Source organism: Biomphalaria glabrata, chromosome 2 (genome assembly GCF_947242115.1).
Source record: "Biomphalaria glabrata chromosome 2, xgBioGlab47.1, whole genome shotgun sequence".
Classification (NCBI taxonomy): Eukaryota; Metazoa; Mollusca; class Gastropoda; family Planorbidae; genus Biomphalaria; species Biomphalaria glabrata.
In genome coordinates, this window is record NC_074712.1 from 4,034,493 (window position 1) to 4,057,448 (window position 22,956).

The following is a 22,956-nucleotide window of genomic DNA, read 5'->3' on the forward strand; positions in this document are numbered from 1 at the left end:
TAATTTTCTTTTAATCAAAATATTTTGCTTTAATCTAAAACATTTATTCTCAAAATTCTTGCCTTAAAATCTATGCTATACTGTTATGATATGTATTTACCTGGATTGTCTGTTGCTTTAGCATTTTGGACTTCATCTGTTCTTCTAGTTTAGTTATGTATGCTCAGCATTTGAAATAGAAAAAAAAAAAAACAAATAGTTTACTTAAAAATGTATAGCTATTAAAAAATACTGTAATTACTATACATAAGATCTAGTCTAGATATTTAATGTTATCTTTCGATAACATTGTAAAAAAAAAAATGGTACAATTAATGTAATGTATTAAACAATGTCAATACCTGGGTTGTCTACAAATTCACAGACATAACCAACTATTTCGTCTTGGATGAACACATCAATTGATGACTGTTACTACATCTAGTCCTCAGCTAAAATTCCTCATGTTTAAAAAATAATACAATATCCTTTCCTATAAGTCGAAGATGGCTGTGGAGTCCGATCTTCGCTCTAAAAAATATCCAAGTCCATTTTTTATTCTACCTAAGCAAAGATGGCCATGGAGACCGATCTTTTTTTCAAAAAAAAGTCCTCAACTACATCCTTTAAACACGAAGATGGCTAAGGAGTCCAGTCTTCGCTTTTAAAATTCCTCCGTTAATCATTCCTATGAACACGAAGATGGCTAAGGAGTCCAGTCTTCGCTTTTAGAATTCCTCCATTAATCATTCCTATGAACACGAAGATGGCTAAAGAGTCCAGTCTTCGCTTTTAAAAAGTCCTAAGCTAAAGATAGTAAAGTCATCAATTAAATGTGTTTCTCCACAACTATTTAGTTGGTCTGCAAGTGCAAATGTTGATTAGTGTGCGTTGCATCACAAGCTGCGATTTAAATCATCCTCTTGCCATAATTTGAAGTCAGTTCTTAATCACAAGTAGCAACCAAAAGTGTCTGTAATCAGCAGGAGGAACTTTATCTTGGTCTGTGAATCAGCAGGATGTTATTGAATATATCAACTAAAATAATTTTCTTTTAATCAAAATATTTTGCTTTAATCTAAAACATTTATTCTCAAAATTCTTGCCTTAAAATCTATGCTATACTGTTATGATATGTATTTACCTGGATTGTCTGTTGCTTTAGCATTTTGGACTTCATCTGTTCTTCCAGTTTAGTTATGTATGCTCAGCATTTGAAATAGAAAAAAAACAAACAAATACTTTACTTAAAAATGTATAGCTATTAAAAAATACTGTAATTACTATACATAAGATCTAGTCTAGATATTTAATGTTATCTTTCGATAACATTGTAAAAAAAAAAAAAAATGGTACAATTAATGTAATGTATTAAACAATGTCAATACCTGGGTTGTCTACAAATGCACAGACATAACCAACTATTTCGTCTTGGATGAACACATCAATTGATGACTGTTACTACATCTAGTCCTCAGCTAAAATTCCTCATGTTTAAAAAATAATACAATATCCTTTCCTATAAGTCGAAGATGGCTGTGGAGTCCGATCTTCGCTCTAAAAAATATCCAAGTCCATTTATTATTCTACCTAAGCAAAGATGGCCATGGAGACCGATCTTTTTTCCAAAAAAAAGTCCTCAACTACATCCTTTAAACACGAAGATGGCTAAGGAGTCCAGTCTTCGCTTTTAAAATTCCTCCATTAATCATTCCTATGAACATGAAGATGGCTAAGGAGTCCAGTCTTCGCTTTTAGAATTCCTCCATTAATCATTCCTATGAACACGAAGATGGCTAAAGAGTCCAGTCTTCGCTTTTAAAAAGTCCTAAGCTAAAGATAGTAAAGTCATCAATTAAATGTGTTTCTCCACAACTATTTAGTTGGTCTGCAAGTGCAAATGTTGATTAGTGTGCGTTGCATCACGAGCTGCGATTTAAATCATCCTCTTGCCATCATTTGAAGTCAGTTCTTAATCACAAGTAGCAACCAAAAGTGTCTGTAAATCAGCAGGAGGAACTTTATCTTGGTCTGTGAATCAGCAGGATGTTATTGAATATATCAACTAAAATAATTTTCTTTTAATCAAAATATTTTGCTTTAATCTAAAACATTTATTCTCAAAATTCTTGCCTTAAAATCTATGCTATACTGTTATGATATGTATTTACCTGGATTGTCTGTTGCTTTAGCATTTTGGACTTCATCTGTTCTTCTAGTTTAGTTATGTATGCTCAGCATTTGAAATAGAAAAAAAAAAAAACAAATAGTTTACTTAAAAATGTATAGCTATTAAAAAATACTGTAATTACTATACATAAGATCTAGTCTAGATATTTAATGTTATCTTTCGATAACATTGTAAAAAAAAAAAATGGTACAATTAATGTAATGTATTAAACAATGTCAATACCTGGGTTGTCTACAAATTCACAGACATAACCAACTATTTCGTCTTGGATGAACACATCAATTGATGACTGTTACTACATCTAGTCCTCAGCTAAAATTCCTCATGTTTAAAAAATAATACAATATCCTTTCCTATAAGTCGAAGATGGCTGTGGAGTCCGATCTTCGCTCTAAAAAATATCCAAGTCCATTTATTATTCTACCTAAGCAAAGATGGCCATGGAGACCGATCTTTTTTTCCAAAAAAAAGTCCTCAACTACATCCTTTAAACACGAAGATGGCTAAGGAGTCCAGTCTTCGCTTTTAAAATTCCTCCGTTAATCATTCCTATGAACACGAAGATGGCTAAGGAGTCCAGTCTTCGCTTTTAGAATTCCTCCATTAATCATTCCTATGAACACGAAGATGGCTAAAGAGTCCAGTCTTCGCTTTTAAAAAGTCCTAAGCTAAAGATAGTAAAGTCATCAATTAAATGTGTTTCTCCACAACTATTTAGTTGGTCTGCAAGTGCAAATGTTGATTAGTGTGTGTTGCATCACAAGCTGCGATTTAAATCATCCTCTTGCCATAATTTGAAGTCAGTTCTTAATCACAAGTAGCAACCAAAAGTGTCTGTAAATCAGCAGGAGGAACTTTATCTTGGTCTGTGAATCAGCAGGATGTTATTGAATATATCAACTAAAATAATTTTCTTTTAATCAAAATATTTTGCTTTATTCTAAAACATTTATTCTCAAAATTCTTGCCTTAAAATCTATGCTATACTGTTATGATATGTATTTACCTGGATTGTCTGTTGCTTTAGCATTTTGGACTTCATCTGTTCTTCTAGTTTAGTTATGTATGCTCAGCATTTGAAATAGAAAAAAAAACAACAAATAGTTTACTTAAAAATGTATAGCTATTAAAAAATACTGTAATTACTATACATAAGATCTAGTCTAGATATTTAATGTTATCTTTCGATAACATTGTAAAAAAAAAAAAAATGGTACAATTAATGTAATGTATTAAACAATGTCAATACCTGGGTTGTCTACAAATGCACAGACATAACCAACTATTTCGTCTTGGATGAACACATCAATTGATGACTGTTACTACATCTAGTCCTCAGCTAAAATTCCTCATGTTTAAAAAATAATACAATATCCTTTCCTATAAGTCGAAGATGGCTGTGGAGTCCGATCTTCGCTCTAAAAAATATCCAAGTCCATTTATTATTCTACCTAAGCAAAGATGGCCATGGAGACCGATCTTTTTTCCAAAAAAAAGTCCTCAACTACATCCTTTAAACACGAAGATGGCTAAGGAGTCCAGTCTTCGCTTTTAAAATTCCTCCATTAATCATTCCTACGAACACGAAGATGGCTAAGGAGTCCAGTCTTCGCTTTTAGAATTCCTCCATTAATCATTCCTATGAACACGAAGATGGCTAAAGAGTCCAGTCTTCGCTTTTAAAAAGTCCTAAGCTAAAGATAGTAAAATCATCAATTAAATGTGTTTCTCCACAACTATTTAGTTGGTCTGCAAGTGCAAATGTTGATTAGTGTGCGTTGCATCACAAGCTGCGATTTAAATCATCCTCTTGCCATAATTTGAAGTCAGTTCTTAATCACAAGTAGCAACCAAAAGTGTCTGTAAATCAGCAGGAGGAACTTTATCTTGGTCTGTGAATCAGCAGGATGTTATTGAATATATCAACTAAAATAATTTTCTTTTAATCAAAATATTTTGCTTTAATCTAAAACATTTATTCTCAAAATTCTTGCCTTAAAATCTATGCTATACTGTTATGATATGTATTTACCTGGATTGTCTGTTGCTTTAGCATTTTGGACTTCATCTGTTCTTCTAGTTTAGTTATGTATGCTCAGCATTTGAAATAGAAAAAAAAAAAAACAAATAGTTTACTTAAAAATGTATAGCTATTAAAAAATACTGTAATTACTATACATAAGATCTAGTCTAGATATTTAATGTTATCTTTCGATAACATTGTAAAAAAAAAAATGGTACAATTAATGTAATGTATTAAACAATGTCAATACCTGGGTTGTCTACAAATTCACAGACATAACCAACTATTTCGTCTTGGATGAACACATCAATTGATGACTGTTACTACATCTAGTCCTCAGCTAAAATTCCTCATGTTTAAAAAATAATACAATATCCTTTCCTATAAGTCGAAGATGGCTGTGGAGTCCGATCTTCGCTCTAAAAAATATCCAAGTCCATTTTTTATTCTACCTAAGCAAAGATGGCCATGGAGACCGATCTTTTTTCCAAAAAAAAGTCCTCAACTACATCCTTTAAACACGAAGATGGCTAAGGAGTCCAGTCTTCGCTTTTAAAATTCCTCCGTTAATCATTCCTATGAACACGAAGATGGCTAAGGAGTCCAGTCTTCGCTTTTAGAATTCCTCCATTAATCATTCCTATGAACACGAAGATGGCTAAAGAGTCCAGTCTTCGCTTTTAAAAAGTCCTAAGCTAAAGATAGTAAAGTCATCAATTAAATGTGTTTCTCCACAACTATTTAGTTGGTCTGCAAGTGCAAATGTTGATTAGTGTGCGTTGCATCACAAGCTGCGATTTAAATCATCCTCTTGCCATAATTTGAAGTCAGTTCTTAATCACAAGTAGCAACCAAAAGTGTCTGTAAATCAGCAGGAGGAACTTTATCTTGGTCTGTGAATCAGCAGGATGTTATTGAATATATCAACTAAAATAATTTTCTTTTAATCAAAATATTTTGCTTTAATCTAAAACATTTATTCTCAAAATTCTTGCCTTAAAATCTATGCTATACTGTTATGATATGTATTTACCTGGATTGTCTGTTGCTTTAGCATTTTGGACTTCATCTGTTCTTCCAGTTTAGTTATGTATGCTCAGCATTTGAAATAGAAAAAAAACAAACAAATACTTTACTTAAAAATGTATAGCTATTAAAAAATACTGTAATTACTATACATAAGATCTAGTCTAGATATTTAATGTTATCTTTCGATAACATTGTAAAAAAAAAAAAAAATGGTACAATTAATGTAATGTATTAAACAATGTCAATACCTGGGTTGTCTACAAATGCACAGACATAACCAACTATTTCGTCTTGGATGAACACATCAATTGATGACTGTTACTACATCTAGTCCTCAGCTAAAATTCCTCATGTTTAAAAAATAATACAATATCCTTTCCTATAAGTCGAAGATGGCTGTGGAGTCCGATCTTCGCTCTAAAAAATATCCAAGTCCATTTATTATTCTACCTAAGCAAAGATGGCCATGGAGACCGATCTTTTTTCCAAAAAAAAGTCCTCAACTACATCCTTTAAACACGAAGATGGCTAAGGAGTCCAGTCTTCGCTTTTAAAATTCCTCCATTAATCATTCCTATGAACATGAAGATGGCTAAGGAGTCCAGTCTTCGCTTTTAGAATTCCTCCATTAATCATTCCTATGAACACGAAGATGGCTAAAGAGTCCAGTCTTCGCTTTTAAAAAGTCCTAAGCTAAAGATAGTAAAGTCATCAATTAAATGTGTTTCTCCACAACTATTTAGTTGGTCTGCAAGTGCAAATGTTGATTAGTGTGTGTTGCATCACAAGCTGCGATTTAAATCATCCTCTTGCCATAATTTGAAGTCAGTTCTTAATCACAAGTAGCAACCAAAAGTGTCTGTAAATCAGCAGGAGGAACTTTATCTTGGTCTGTGAATCAGCAGGATGTTATTGAATATATCAACTAAAATAATTTTCTTTTAATCAAAATATTTTGCTTTAATCTAAAACATTTATTCTCAAAATTCTTGCCTTAAAATCTATGCTATACTGTTATGATATGTATTTACCTGGATTGTCTGTTGCTTTAGCATTTTGGACTTCATCTGTTCTTCTAGTTTAGTTATGTATGCTCAGCATTTGAAATAGAAAAAAAAACAACAAATAGTTTACTTAAAAATGTATAGCTATTAAAAAATACTGTAATTACTATACATAAGATCTAGTCTAGATATTTAATGTTATCTTTCGATAACATTGTAAAAAAAAAAAAAATGGTACAATTAATGTAATGTATTAAACAATGTCAATACCTGGGTTGTCTACAAATGCACAGACATAACCAACTATTTCGTCTTGGATGAACACATCAATTGATGACTGTTACTACATCTAGTCCTCAGCTAAAATTCCTCATGTTTAAAAAATAATACAATATCCTTTCCTATAAGTCGAAGATGGCTGTGGAGTCCGATCTTCGCTCTAAAAAATATCCAAGTCCATTTATTATTCTACCTAAGCAAAGATGGCCATGGAGACCGATCTTTTTTCCAAAAAAAAGTCCTCAACTACATCCTTTAAACACGAAGATGGCTAAGGAGTCCAGTCTTCGCTTTTAAAATTCCTCCATTAATCATTCCTACGAACACGAAGATGGCTAAGGAGTCCAGTCTTCGCTTTTAGAATTCCTCCATTAATCATTCCTATGAACACGAAGATGGCTAAAGAGTCCAGTCTTCGCTTTTAAAAAGTCCTAAGCTAAAGATAGTAAAATCATCAATTAAATGTGTTTCTCCACAACTATTTAGTTGGTCTGCAAGTGCAAATGTTGATTAGTGTGCGTTGCATCACAAGCTGCGATTTAAATCATCCTCTTGCCATAATTTGAAGTCAGTTCTTAATCACAAGTAGCAACCAAAAGTGTCTGTAAATCAGCAGGAGGAACTTTATCTTGGTCTGTGAATCAGCAGGATGTTATTGAATATATCAACTAAAATAATTTTCTTTTAATCAAAATATTTTGCTTTAATCTAAAACATTTATTCTCAAAATTCTTGCCTTAAAATCTATGCTATACTGTTATGATATGTATTTACCTGGATTGTCTGTTGCTTTAGCATTTTGGACTTCATCTGTTCTTCTAGTTTAGTTATGTATGCTCAGCATTTGAAATAGAAAAAAAAAAAAACAAATAGTTTACTTAAAAATGTATAGCTATTAAAAAATACTGTAATTACTATACATAAGATCTAGTCTAGATATTTAATGTTATCTTTCGATAACATTGTAAAAAAAAAAAATGGTACAATTAATGTAATGTATTAAACAATGTCAATACCTGGGTTGTCTACAAATTCACAGACATAACCAACTATTTCGTCTTGGATGAACACATCAATTGATGACTGTTACTACATCTAGTCCTCAGCTAAAATTCCTCATGTTTAAAAAATAATACAATATCCTTTCCTATAAGTCGAAGATGGCTGTGGAGTCCGATCTTCGCTCTAAAAAATATCCAAGTCCATTTTTTATTCTACCTAAGCAAAGATGGCCATGGAGACCGATCTTTTTTCCAAAAAAAAGTCCTCAACTACATCCTTTAAACACGAAGATGGCTAAGGAGTCCAGTCTTCGCTTTTAAAATTCCTCCGTTAATCATTCCTATGAACACGAAGATGGCTAAGGAGTCCAGTCTTCGCTTTTAGAATTCCTCCATTAATCATTCCTATGAACACGAAGATGGCTAAAGAGTCCAGTCTTCGCTTTTAAAAAGTCCTAAGCTAAAGATAGTAAAGTCATCAATTAAATGTGTTTCTCCACAACTATTTAGTTGGTCTGCAAGTGCAAATGTTGATTAGTGTGCGTTGCATCACAAGCTGCGATTTAAATCATCCTCTTGCCATAATTTGAAGTCAGTTCTTAATCACAAGTAGCAACCAAAAGTGTCTGTAAATCAGCAGGAGGAACTTTATCTTGGTCTGTGAATCAGCAGGATGTTATTGAATATATCAACTAAAATAATTTTCTTTTAATCAAAATATTTTGCTTTAATCTAAAACATTTATTCTCAAAATTCTTGCCTTAAAATCTATGCTATACTGTTATGATATGTATTTACCTGGATTGTCTGTTGCTTTAGCATTTTGGACTTCATCTGTTCTTCTAGTTTAGTTATGTATGCTCAGCATTTGAAATAGAAAAAAAAAAAACAAATAGTTTACTTAAAAATGTATAGCTATTAAAAAATACTGTAATTACTATACATAAGATCTAGTCTAGATATTTAATGTTATCTTTCGATAACATTGTAAAAAAAAAAAAAATTGTACAATTAATGTAATGTATTAAACCATGTCAATACCTGGGTTGTCTACAAATGCACAGACATAACCAACTATTTCGTCTTGGATGAACACATCAATTGATGACTGTTACTACATCTAGTCCTCAGCTAAAATTCCTCATGTTTAAAAAATAATACAATATCCTTTCCTATAAGTCGAAGATGGCTGTGGAGTCCGATCTTCGCTCTAAAAAATATCCAAGTCCATTTATTATTCTACCTAAGCAAAGATGGCCATGGAGACCGATCTTTTTTCCAAAAAAAAGTCCTCAACTACATCCTTTAAACACGAAGATGGCTAAGGAGTCCAGTCTTCGCTTTTAAAATTCCTCCATTAATCATTCCTACGAACACGAAGATAACTAAGGAGTCCAGTCTTCGCTTTTAGAATTCCTCCATTAATCATTCCTATGAATACGAAGATGGCTAAAGAGTCCAGTCTTCGCTTTTAAAAAGTCCTAAGCTAAAGATAGTAAAGTCATCAATTAAATGTGTTTCTCCACAACTATTTAGTTAGTCTGCAAGTGCAAATGTTGATTAGTGTGCGTTGCATCACAAGCTGCGATTTAAATCATCCTCTTGCCATAATTTGAAGTCAGTTCTTAATCACAAGTAGCAACCAAAAGTGTCTGTAAATCAGCAGGAGGAACTTTATCTTGGTCTGTGAATCAGCAGGATGTTATTGAATATATCAACTAAAATAATTTTCTTTTAATCAAAATATTTTGCTTTAATCTAAAACATTTATTCTCAAAATTCTTGCCTTAAAATCTATGCTATACTGTTATGATATGTATTTACCTGGATTGTCTGTTGCTTTAGCATTTTGGACTTCATCTGTTCTTCCAGTTTAGTTATGTATGCTCAGCATTTGAAATAGAAAAAAAACAAACAAATAGTTTACTTAAAAATGTATAGCTATTAAAAAATACTGTAATTACCTATACATAAGATCTAGTCTAGATATTTAATGTTATCTTTCGATAACATTGTAAAAAAAAAAAAAAAATGGTACAATTAATGTAATGTATTAAACAATGTCAATACCTGGGTTGTCTACAAATGCACAGACATAACCAACTATTTCGTCTTGGATGAACACATCAATTGATGACTGTTACTACATCTAGTCCTCAGCTAAAATTCCTCATGTTTAAAAAATAATACAATATCCTTTCCTATAAGTCGAAGATGGCTGTGGAGTCCGATCTTTGCTCTAAAAAATATCCAAGTCCATTTATTATTCTACCTAAGCAAAGATGGCCATGGAGACCGATCTTTTTTCCAAAAAAAAGTCCTCAACTACATCCTTTAAACACGAAGATGGCTAAGGAGTCCAGTCTTCGCTTTTAAAATTCCTCCATTAATCATTCCTATGAACATGAAGATGGCTAAGGAGTCCAGTCTTCGCTTTTAGAATTCCTCCATTAATCATTCCTATGAACACGAAGATGGCTAAAGAGTCCAGTCTTCGCTTTTAAAAAGTCCTAAGCTAAAGATAGTAAAGTCATCAATTAAATGTGTTTCTCCACAACTATTTAGTTGGTCTGCAAGTGCAAATGTTGATTAGTGTGCGTTGCATCACGAGCTGCGATTTAAATCATCCTCTTGCCATCATTTGAAGTCAGTTCTTAATCACAAGTAGCAACCAAAAGTGTCTGTAAATCAGCAGGAGGAACTTTATCTTGGTCTGTGAATCAGCAGGATGTTATTGAATATATCAACTAAAATAATTTTCTTTTAATCAAAATATTTTGCTTTAATCTAAAACATTTATTCTCAAAATTCTTGCCTTAAAATCTATGCTATACTGTTATGATATGTATTTACCTGGATTGTCTGTTGCTTTAGCATTTTGGACTTCATCTGTTCTTCTAGTTTAGTTATGTATGCTCAGCATTTGAAATAGAAAAAAAAAAAACAAATAGTTTACTTAAAAATGTATAGCTATTAAAAAATACTGTAATTACTATACATAAGATCTAGTCTAGATATTTAATGTTATCTTTCGATAACATTGTAAAAAAAAAATGGTACAATTAATGTAATGTATTAAACAATGTCAATACCTGGGTTGTCTACAAATTCACAGACATAACCAACTATTTCGTCTTGGATGAACACATCAATTGATGACTGTTACTACATCTAGTCCTCAGCTAAAATTCCTCATGTTTAAAAAATAATACAATATCCTTTCCTATAAGTCGAAGATGGCTGTGGAGTCCGATCTTCGCTCTAAAAAATATCCAAGTCCATTTTTTATTCTACCTAAGCAAAGATGGCCATGGAGACCGATCTTTTTTCCAAAAAAAAGTCCTCAACTACATCCTTTAAACACGAAGATGGCTAAGGAGTCCAGTCTTCGCTTTTAAAATTCCTCCGTTAATCATTCCTATGAACACGAAGATGGCTAAGGAGTCCAGTCTTCGCTTTTAAAATTCCTCCATTAATCATTCCTACGAACACGAAGATGGCTAAGGAGTCCAGTCTTCGCTTTTAGAATTCCTCCATTAATCATTCCTATGAACACGAAGATGGCTAAAGAGTCCAGTCTTCGCTTTTAAAAAGTCCTAAGCTAAAGATAGTAAAGTCATCAATTAAATGTGTTTCTCCACAACTATTTAGTTGGTCTGCAAGTGCAAATGTTGATTAGTGTGCGTTGCATCACGAGCTGCGATTTAAATCATCCTCTTGCCATCATTTGAAGTCAGTTCTTAATCACAAGTAGCAACCAAAAGTGTCTGTAAATCAGCAGGAGGAACTTTATCTTGGTCTGTGAATCAGCAGGATGTTATTGAATATATCAACTAAAATAATTTTCTTTTAATCAAAATATTTTGCTTTAATCTAAAACATTTATTCTCAAAATTCTTGCCTGAAAATCTATGCTATACTGTTATGATATGTATTTACCTGGATTGTCTGTTGCTTTAGCATTTTGGACTTCATCTGTTCTTCTAGTTTAGTTATGTATGCTCAGCATTTGAAATAGAAAAAAAAACAACAAATAGTTTACTTAAAAATGTATAGCTATTAAAAAATACTGTAATTACTATACATAAGATCTAGTCTAGATATTTAATGTTATCTTTCGATAACATTGTAAAAAAAAAAAAATGGTACAATTAATGTAATGTATTAAACAATGTCAATACCTGGGTTGTCTACAAATTCACAGACATAACCAACTATTTCGTCTTGGATGAACACATCAATTGATGACTGTTACTACATCTAGTCCTCAGCTAAAATTCCTCATGTTTAAAAAATAATACAATATCCTTTCCTATAAGTCGAAGATGGCTGTGGAGTCCGATCTTCGCTCTAAAAAATATCCAAGTCCATTTTTTATTCTACCTAAGCAAAGATGGCCATGGAGACCGATCTTTTTTCCAAAAAAAAGTCCTCAACTACATCCTTTAAACACGAAGATGGCTAAGGAGTCCAGTCTTCGCTTTTAAAATTCCTCCGTTAATCATTCCTATGAACACGAAGATGGCTAAGGAGTCCAGTCTTCGCTTTTAAAATTCCTCCATTAATCATTCCTACGAACACGAAGATGGCTAAGGAGTCCAGTCTTCGCTTTTAGAATTCCTCCATTAATCATTCCTATGAACACGAAGATGGCTAAAGAGTCCAGTCTTCGCTTTTAAAAAGTCCTAAGCTAAAGATAGTAAAGTCATCAATTAAATGTGTTTCTCCACAACTATTTAGTTGGTCTGCAAGTGCAAATGTTGATTAGTGTGCGTTGCATCACAAGCTGCGATTTAAATCATCCTCTTGCCATAATTTGAAGTCAGTTCTTAATCACAAGTAGCAACCAAAAGTGTCTGTAAATCAGCAGGAGGAACTTTATCTTGGTCTGTGAATCAGCAGGATGTTATTGAATATATCAACTAAAATAATTTTCTTTTAATCAAAATATTTTGCTTTAATCTAAAACATTTATTCTCAAAATTCTTGCCTTAAAATCTATGCTATACTGTTATGATATGTATTTACCTGGATTGTCTGTTGCTTTAGCATTTTGGACTTCATCTGTTCTTCCAGTTTAGTTATGTATGCTCAGCATTTGAAATAGAAAAAAAACAAACAAATAGTTTACTTAAAAATGTATAGCTATTAAAAAATACTGTAATTACTATACATAAGATCTAGTCTAGATATTTAATGTTATCTTTCGATAACATTGTAAAAAAAAAAAAAAAATGGTACAATTAATGTAATGTATTAAACAATGTCAATACCTGGGTTGTCTACAAATGCACAGACATAACCAACTATTTCGTCTTGGATGAACACATCAATTGATGACTGTTACTACATCTAGTCCTCAGCTAAAATTCCTCATGTTTAAAAAATAATACAATATCCTTTCCTATAAGTCGAAGATGGGTGTGGAGTCCGATCTTCGCTCTAAAAAATATCCAAGTCCATTTATTATTCTACCTAAGCAAAGATGGCCATGGAGACCGATCTTTTTTTCCAAAAAAAAGTCCTCAACTACATCCTTTAAACACGAAGATGGCTAAGGAGTCCAGTCTTCGCTTTTAAAATTCCTCCATTAATCATTCCTACGAACACGAAGATGGCTAAGGAGTCCAGTCTTCGCTTTTAGAATTCCTCCATTAATCATTCCTATGAACACGAAGATGGCTAAAGAGTCCAGTCTTCACTTTTAAAAAGTCCTAAGCTAAAGATAGTAAAGTCATCAATTAAATGTGTTTCTCCACAACTATTTAGTTGGTCTGCAAGTGCAAATGTTGATTAGTGTGCGTTGCATCACGAGCTGCGATTTAAATCATCCTCTTGCCATCATTTTAAGTCAGTTCTTAATCACAAGTAGCAACCAAAAGTGTCTGTAAATCAGCAGGAGGAACTTTATCTTGGTCTGTGAATCAGCAGGATGTTATTGAATATATCAACTAAAATAATTTTCTTTTAATCAAAATATTTTGCTTTAATCTAAAACATTTATTCTCAAAATTCTTGCCTTAAAATCTATGCTATACTGTTATGATATGTATTTACCTGGATTGTCTGTTGCTTTAGCATTTTGGACTTCATCTGTTCTTCTAGTTTAGTTATGTATGCTCAGCATTTGAAATAGAAAAAAAAAAAAACAAATAGTTTACTTAAAAATGTATAGCTATTAAAAAATACTGTAATTACTATACATAAGATCTAGTCTAGATATTTAATGTTATCTTTCGATAACATTGTAAAAAAAAAAAAAATGGTACAATTAATGTAATGTATTAAACAATGTCAATACCTGGGTTGTCTACAAATGCACAGACATAACCAACTATTTCGTCTTGGATGAACACATCAATTGATGACTGTTACTACATCTAGTCCTCAGCTAAAATTCCTCATGTTTAAAAAATAATACAATATCCTTTCCTATAAGTCGAAGATGGCTGTGGAGTCCGATCTTCGCTCTAAAAAATATCCAAGTCCATTTATTATTCTACCTAAGCAAAGATGGCCATGGAGACCGATCTTTTTTCCAAAAAAAAGTCCTCAACTACATCCTTTAAACACGAAGATGGCTAAGGAGTCCAGTCTTCGCTTTTAAAATTCCTCCATTAATCATTCCTACGAACACGAAGATGGCTAAGGAGTCCAGTCTTCGCTTTTAGAATTCCTCCATTAATCATTCCTATGAACACGAAGATGGCTAAAGAGTCCAGTCTTCGCTTTTAAAAAGTCCTAAGCTAAAGATAGTAAAGTCATCAATTAAATGTGTTTCTCCACAACTATTTAGTTGGTCTGCAAGTGCAAATGTTGATTAGTGTGCGTTGCATCACAAGCTGCGATTTAAATCATCCTCTTGCCATAATTTGAAGTCAGTTCTTAATCACAAGTAGCAACCAAAAGTGTCTGTAAATCAGCAGGAGGAACTTTATCTTGGTCTGTGAATCAGCAGGATGTTATTGAATATATCAACTAAAATAATTTTCTTTTAATCAAAATATTTTGCTTTAATCTAAAACATTTATTCTCAAAATTCTTGCCTTAAAATCTATGCTATACTGTTATGATATGTATTTACCTGGATTGTCTGTTGCTTTAGCATTTTGGACTTCATCTGTTCTTCCAGTTTAGTTATGTATGCTCAGCATTTGAAATAGAAAAAAAACAAACAAATAGTTTACTTAAAAATGTATAGCTATTAAAAAATACTGTAATTACTATACATAAGATCTAGTCTAGATATTTAATGTTATCTTTCGATAACATTGTAAAAAAAAAAAAAAAATGGTACAATTAATGTAATGTATTAAACAATGTCAATACCTGGGTTGTCTACAAATGCACAGACATAACCAACTATTTCGTCTTGGATGAACACATCAATTGATGACTGTTACTACATCTAGTCCTCAGCTAAAATTCCTCATGTTTAAAAAATAATACAATATCCTTTCCTATAAGTCGAAGATGGGTGTGGAGTCCGATCTTCGCTCTAAAAAATATCCAAGTCCATTTATTATTCTACCTAAGCAAAGATGGCCATGGAGACCGATCTTTTTTTCCAAAAAAAAGTCCTCAACTACATCCTTTAAACACGAAGATGGCTAAGGAGTCCAGTCTTCGCTTTTAAAATTCCTCCATTAATCATTCCTACGAACACGAAGATGGCTAAGGAGTCCAGTCTTCGCTTTTAGAATTCCTCCATTAATCATTCCTATGAACACGAAGATGGCTAAAGAGTCCAGTCTTCACTTTTAAAAAGTCCTAAGCTAAAGATAGTAAAGTCATCAATTAAATGTGTTTCTCCACAACTATTTAGTTGGTCTGCAAGTGCAAATGTTGATTAGTGTGCGTTGCATCACGAGCTGCGATTTAAATCATCCTCTTGCCATCATTTTAAGTCAGTTCTTAATCACAAGTAGCAACCAAAAGTGTCTGTAAATCAGCAGGAGGAACTTTATCTTGGTCTGTGAATCAGCAGGATGTTATTGAATATATCAACTAAAATAATTTTCTTTTAATCAAAATATTTTGCTTTAATCTAAAACATTTATTCTCAAAATTCTTGCCTTAAAATCTATGCTATACTGTTATGATATGTATTTACCTGGATTGTCTGTTGCTTTAGCATTTTGGACTTCATCTGTTCTTCTAGTTTAGTTATGTATGCTCAGCATTTGAAATAGAAAAAAAAAAAAACAAATAGTTTACTTAAAAATGTATAGCTATTAAAAAATACTGTAATTACTATACATAAGATCTAGTCTAGATATTTAATGTTATCTTTCGATAACATTGTAAAAAAAAAAAAAATGGTACAATTAATGTAATGTATTAAACAATGTCAATACCTGGGTTGTCTACAAATGCACAGACATAACCAACTATTTCGTCTTGGATGAACACATCAATTGATGACTGTTACTACATCTAGTCCTCAGCTAAAATTCCTCATGTTTAAAAAATAATACAATATCCTTTCCTATAAGTCGAAGATGGCTGTGGAGTCCGATCTTCGCTCTAAAAAATATCCAAGTCCATTTATTATTCTACCTAAGCAAAGATGGCCATGGAGACCGATCTTTTTTCCAAAAAAAAGTCCTCAACTACATCCTTTAAACACGAAGATGGCTAAGGAGTCCAGTCTTCGCTTTTAAAATTCCTCCATTAATCATTCCTACGAACACGAAGATGGCTAAGGAGTCCAGTCTTCGCTTTTAGAATTCCTCCATTAATCATTCCTATGAACACGAAGATGGCTAAAGAGTCCAGTCTTCGCTTTTAAAAAGTCCTAAGCTAAAGATAGTAAAGTCATCAATTAAATGTGTTTCTCCACAACTATTTAGTTGGTCTGCAAGTGCAAATGTTGATTAGTGTGCGTTGCATCACAAGCTGCGATTTAAATCATCCTCTTGCCATAATTTGAAGTCAGTTCTTAATCACAAGTAGCAACCAAAAGTGTCTGTAAATCAGCAGGAGGAACTTTATCTTGGTCTGTGAATCAGCAGGATGTTATTGAATATATCAACTAAAATAATTTTCTTTTAATCAAAATATTTTGCTTTAATCTAAAACATTTATTCTCAAAATTCTTGCCTTAAAATCTATGCTATACTGTTATGATATGTATTTACCTGGATTGTCTGTTGCTTTAGCATTTTGGACTTCATCTGTTCTTCCAGTTTAGTTATGTATGCTCAGCATTTGAAATAGAAAAAAAACAAACAAATAGTTTACTTAAAAATGTATAGCTATTAAAAAATACTGTAATTACTATACATAAGATCTAGTCTAGATATTTAATGTTATCTTTCGATAACATTGTAAAAAAAAAAAAAAAATGGTACAATTAATGTAATGTATTAAACAATGTCAATACCTGGGTTGTCTACAAATGCACAGACATAACCAACTATTTCGTCTTGGATGAACACATCAATTGATAACTGTTACTACATCTAGTCCTCAGCTAAAATTCCTCATGTTTAAAAAATAATACAATATCCTTTCCTATAAGTCGAAGATGGCTGTGGAGTCCGATCTTCGCTCTAAAAAATATCCAAGTCCATTTATTATTCTACCTAAGCAAAGATGGCCATGGAGACCGATCTTTTTTCCAAAAAAAAGTCCTCAACTACATCCTTTAAACACGAAGATGGCTAAGGAGTCCAGTCTTCGCTTTTAAAATTCCTCCATTAATCATTCCTACGAACACGAAGATGGCTAAGGAGTCCAGTCTTCGCTTTTAGAATTCCTCCATTAATCATTCCTATGAACACGAAGATGGCTAAAGAGTCCAGTCTTCGCTTTTAAAAAGTCCTAAGCTAAAGATAGTAAAGTCATCAATTAAATGTGTTTCTCCACAACTATTTAGTTGGTCTGCAAGTGCAAATGTTGATTAGTGTGCGTTGCATCACAAGCTGCGATTTAAATCATCCTCTTGCCATAATTTGAAGTCAGTTCTTAATCACAAGTAGCAACCAAAAGTGTCTGTAAATCAGCAGGAGGAACTTTATCTTGGTCTGTGAATCAGCAGGATGTTATTGAATATATCAACTAAAATAATTTTCTTTTAATCAAAATATTTTGCTTTAATCTAAAACATTTATTCTCAAAATTCTTGCCTTAAAATCTATGCTATACTGTTATGATATGTATTTACCTGGATTGTCTGTTGCTTTAGCATTTTGGACTTCATCTGTTCTTCCAGTTTAGTTATGTATGCTCAGCATTTGAAATAGAAAAAAAAAAAACAAATAGTTTACTTAAAAATGTATAGCTATTAAAAAATACTGTAATTACTATACATAAGATCTAGTCTAGATATTTAATGTTATCTTTCGATAACATTGTAAAAAAAAAAAAAAAATGGTACAATTAATGTAATGTATTAAACAATGTCAATACCTGGGTTGTCTACAAATGCACAGACATAACCAACTATTTCGTCTTGGATGAACACATCAATTGATGACTGTTACTACATCTAGTCCTCAGCTAAAATTCCTCATGTTTAAAAAATAATACAATATCCTTTCCTATAAGTCGAAGATGGCTGTGGAGTCCGATCTTCGCTCTAAAAAATATCCAAGTCTATTTTTTATTCTACCTAAGCAAAGATGGCCATGGAGACCGATCTTTTTTCCAAAAAAAAGTCCTCAACTACATCCTTTAAACACGAAGATGGCTAAGGAGTCCAGTCTTCGCTTTTAAAATTCCTCCGTTAATCATTCCTATGAACACGAAGATGGCTAAGGAGTCCAGTCTTCGCTTTTAAAATTCCTCCATTAATCATTCCTACGAACACGAAGATGGCTAAGGAGTCCAGTCTTCGCTTTTAGAATTCCTCCATTAATCATTCCTATGAACACGAAGATGGCTAAAGAGTCCAGTCTTCGCTTTTAAAAAGTCCTAAGCTAAAGATAGTAAAGTCATCAATTAAATGTGTTTCTCCACAACTATTTAGTTGGTCTGCAAGTGCAAATGTTGATTAGTGTGCGTTGCATCACGAGCTGCGATTTAAATCATCCTCTTGCCATCATTTGAAGTCAGTTCTTAATCACAAGTAGCAACCAAAAGTGTCTGTAAATCAGCAGGAGGAACTTTATCTTGGTCTGTGAATCAGCAGGATGTTATTGAATATATCAACTAAAATAATTTTCTTTTAATCAAAATATTTTGCTTTAATCTAAAACATTTATTCTCAAAATTCTTGCCTGAAAATCTATGCTATACTGTTATGATATGTATTTACCTGGATTGTCTGTTGCTTTAGCATTTTGGACTTTATCTGTTCTTCCAGTTTAGTTATGTATGCTCAGCATTTGAAATAGAAAAAAAACAAAACAAATAGTTTACTTAAAAATGTATAGCTATTAAAAAATACTGTAATTACTATACATAAGATCTAGTCTAGATATTTAATGTTATCTTTCGATAACATTGTAAAAAAAAAAATAAAAATGGTACAATTAATGTAATGTATTAAACAATGTCAATACCTGGGTTGTCTACAAATGCACAGACATAACCAACTATTTCGTCTTGGATGAACACATCAATTGATGACTGTTACTACATCTAGTCCTCAGCTAAAATTCCTCATGTTTAAAAAATAATACAATATCCTTTCCTATAAGTCGAAGATGGCTGTGGAGTCTGATCTTCGCTCTAAAAAATATCCAAGTCCATTTATTATTCTACCTAAGCAAAGATGGCCATGGAGACCGATCTTTTTTCCAAAAAAAAGTCCTCAACTACATCCTTTAAACACGAAGATGGCTAAGGAGTCCAGTCTTCGCTTTTAAAATTCCTCCATTAATCATTCCTACGAACACGAAGATGGCTAAGGAGTCCAGTCTTCGCTTTTAGAATTCCTCCATTAATCATTCCTATGAACACGAAGATGGCTAAAGAGTCCAGTCTTCGCTTTTAAAAAGTCCTAAGCTAAAGATAGTAAAGTCATCAATTAAATGTGTTTCTCCACAACTATTTAGTTGGTCTGCAAGTGCAAATGTTGATTAGTGTGCGTTGCATCACAAGCTGCGATTTAAATCATCCTCTTGCCATAATTTGAAGTCAGTTCTTAATCACAAGTAGCAACCAAAAGTGTCTGTAAATCAGCAGGAGGAACTTTATCTTGGTCTGTGAATCAGCAGGATGTTATTGAATATATCAACTAAAATAATTTTCTTTTAATCAAAATATTTTGCTTTAATCTAAAACATTTATTCTCAAAATTCTTGCCTTAAAATCTATGCTATACTGTTATGATATGTATTTACCTGGATTGTCTGTTGCTTTAGCATTTTGGACTTCATCTGTTCTTCCAGTTTAGTTATGTATGCTCAGCATTTGAAATAGAAAAAAAAAAAACAAATAGTTTACTTAAAAATGTATAGCTATTAAAAAATACTGTAATTACTATACATAAGATCTAGTCTAGATATTTAATGTTATCTTTCGATAACATTGTAAAAAAAAAAAAAAAAATGGTACAATTAATGTAATGTATTAAACAATGTCAATACCTGGGTTGTCTACAAATGCACAGACATAACCAACTATTTCGTCTTGGATGAACACATCAATTGATAACTGTTACTACATCTAGTCCTCAGCTAAAATTCCTCATGTTTAAAAAATAATACAATATCCTTTCCTATAAGTCGAAGATGGCTGTGGAGTCCGATCTTCGCTCTAAAAAATATCCAAGTCCATTTATTATTCTACCTAAGCAAAGATGGCCATGGAGACCGATCTTTTTTCCAAAAAAAAGTCCTCAACTACATCCTTTAAACACGAAGATGGCTAAGGAGTCCAGTCTTCGCTTTTAAAATTCCTCCATTAATCATTCCTACGAACACGAAGATGGCTAAGGAGTCCAGTCTTCGCTTTTAGAATTCCTCCATTAATCATTCCTATGAACACGAAGATGGCTAAAGAGTCCAGTCTTCGCTTTTAAAAAGTCCTAAGCTAAAGATAGTAAAGTCATCAATTAAATGTGTTTCTCCACAACTATTTAGTTGGTCTGCAAGTGCAAATGTTGATTAGTGTGCGTTGCATCACAAGCTGCGATTTAAATCATCCTCTTGCCATAATTTGAAGTCAGTTCTTAATCACAAGTAGCAACCAAAAGTGTCTGTAAATCAGCAGGAGGAACTTTATCTTGGTCTGTGAATCAGCAGGATGTTATTGAATATATCAACTAAAATAATTTTCTTTTAATCAAAATATTTTGCTTTAATCTAAAACATTTATTCTCAAAATTCTTGCCTTAAAATCTATGCTATACTGTTATGATATGTATTTACCTGGATTGTCTGTTGCTTTAGCATTTTGGACTTCATCTGTTCTTCCAGTTTAGTTATGTATGCTCAGCATTTGAAATAGAAAAAAAAAAAACAAATAGTTTACTTAAAAATGTATAGCTATTAAAAAATACTGTAATTACTATACATAAGATCTAGTCTAGATATTTAATGTTATCTTTCGATAACATTGTAAAAAAAAAAAAAAAATGGTACAATTAATGTAATGTATTAAACAATGTCAATACCTGGGTTGTCTACAAATGCACAGACATAACCAACTATTTCGTCTTGGATGAACACATCAATTGATAACTGTTACTACATCTAGTCCTCAGCTAAAATTCCTCATGTTTAAAAAATAATACAATATCCTTTCCTATAAGTCGAAGATGGCTGTGGAGTCCGATCTTCGCTCTAAAAAATATCCAAGTCCATTTATTATTCTACCTAAGCAAAGATGGCCATGGAGACCGATCTTTTTTCCAAAAAAAAGTCCTCAACTACATCCTTTAAACACGAAGATGGCTAAGGAGTCCAGTCTTCGCTTTTAAAATTCCTCCATTAATCATTCCTACGAACACGAAGATGGCTAAGGAGTCCAGTCTTCGCTTTTAGAATTCCTCCATTAATCATTCCTATGAACACGAAGATGGCTAAAGAGTCCAGTCTTCGCTTTTAAAAAGTCCTAAGCTAAAGATAGTAAAGTCATCAATTAAATGTGTTTCTCCACAACTATTTAGTTGGTCTGCAAGTGCAAATGTTGATTAGTGTGCGTTGCATCACGAGCTGCGATTTAAATCATCCTCTTGCCATCATTTGAAGTCAGTTCTTAATCACAAGTAGCAACCAAAAGTGTCTGTAAATCAGCAGGAGGAACTTTATCTTGGTCTGTGAATCAGCAGGATGTTATTGAATATATCAACTAAAATAATTTTCTTTTAATCAAAATATTTTGCTTTAATCTAAAACATTTATTCTCAAAATTCTTGCCTGAAAATCTATGCTATACTGTTATGATATGTATTTACCTGGATTGTCTGTTGCTTTAGCATTTTGGACTTTATCTGTTCTTCCAGTTTAGTTATGTATGCTCAGCATTTGAAATAGAAAAAAAACAAAACAAATAGTTTACTTAAAAATGTATAGCTATTAAAAAATACTGTAATTACTATACATAAGATCTAGTCTAGATATTTAATGTTATCTTTCGATAACATTGTAAAAAAAAAAATAAAAATGGTACAATTAATGTAATGTATTAAACAATGTCAATACCTGGGTTGTCTACAAATGCACAGACATAACCAACTATTTCGTCTTGGATGAACACATCAATTGATGACTGTTACTACATCTAGTCCTCAGCTAAAATTCCTCATGTTTAAAAAATAATACAATATCCTTTCCTATAAGTCGAAGATGGCTGTGGAGTCTGATCTTCGCTCTAAAAAATATCCAAGTCCATTTATTATTCTACCTAAGCAAAGATGGCCATGGAGACCGATCTTTTTTCCAAAAAAAAGTCCTCAACTACATCCTTTAAACACGAAGATGGCTAAGGAGTCCAGTCTTCGCTTTTAAAATTCCTCCATTAATCATTCCTACGAACACGAAGATGGCTAAGGAGTCCAGTCTTCGCTTTTAGAATTCCTCCATTAATCATTCCTATGAACACGAAGATGGCTAAAGAGTCCAGTCTTCGCTTTTAAAAAGTCCTAAGCTAAAGATAGTAAAGTCATCAATTAAATGTGTTTCTCCACAACTATTTAGTTGGTCTGCAAGTGCAAATGTTGATTAGTGTGCGTTGCATCACAAGCTGCGATTTAAATCATCCTCTTGCCATAATTTGAAGTCAGTTCTTAATCACAAGTAGCAACCAAAAGTGTCTGTAAATCAGCAGGAGGAACTTTATCTTGGTCTGTGAATCAGCAGGATGTTATTGAATATATCAACTAAAATAATTTTCTTTTAATCAAAATATTTTGCTTTAATCTAAAACATTTATTCTCAAAATTCTTGCCTTAAAATCTATGCTATACTGTTATGATATGTATTTACCTGGATTGTCTGTTGCTTTAGCATTTTGGACTTCATCTGTTCTTCCAGTTTAGTTATGTATGCTCAGCATTTG

The 22,956-nt window shown here is 32.3% G+C and overlaps 1 protein-coding gene and 1 long non-coding RNA gene across 2 annotated transcripts in view; one reads left to right on the forward strand and one right to left on the reverse strand.

Moving 5' to 3' along the window:
- LOC106060744 (intraflagellar transport protein 27 homolog) overlaps positions 1-22,956 on the forward strand; it is a 125,865-nt gene that overhangs the window by 20,411 nt on the left and 82,498 nt on the right. The gene's annotated exons all lie outside the window — the stretch shown is intronic.
- LOC129924438 (uncharacterized) lies at positions 18,862-21,125 on the reverse strand. Its single transcript, XR_008776380.1, has 3 exons — positions 20,826-21,125; positions 19,797-20,685; positions 18,862-19,656 (listed from the first exon to the last, which is right to left on the reverse strand). It is a non-coding gene; the product is annotated as an uncharacterized LOC129924438 (long non-coding RNA).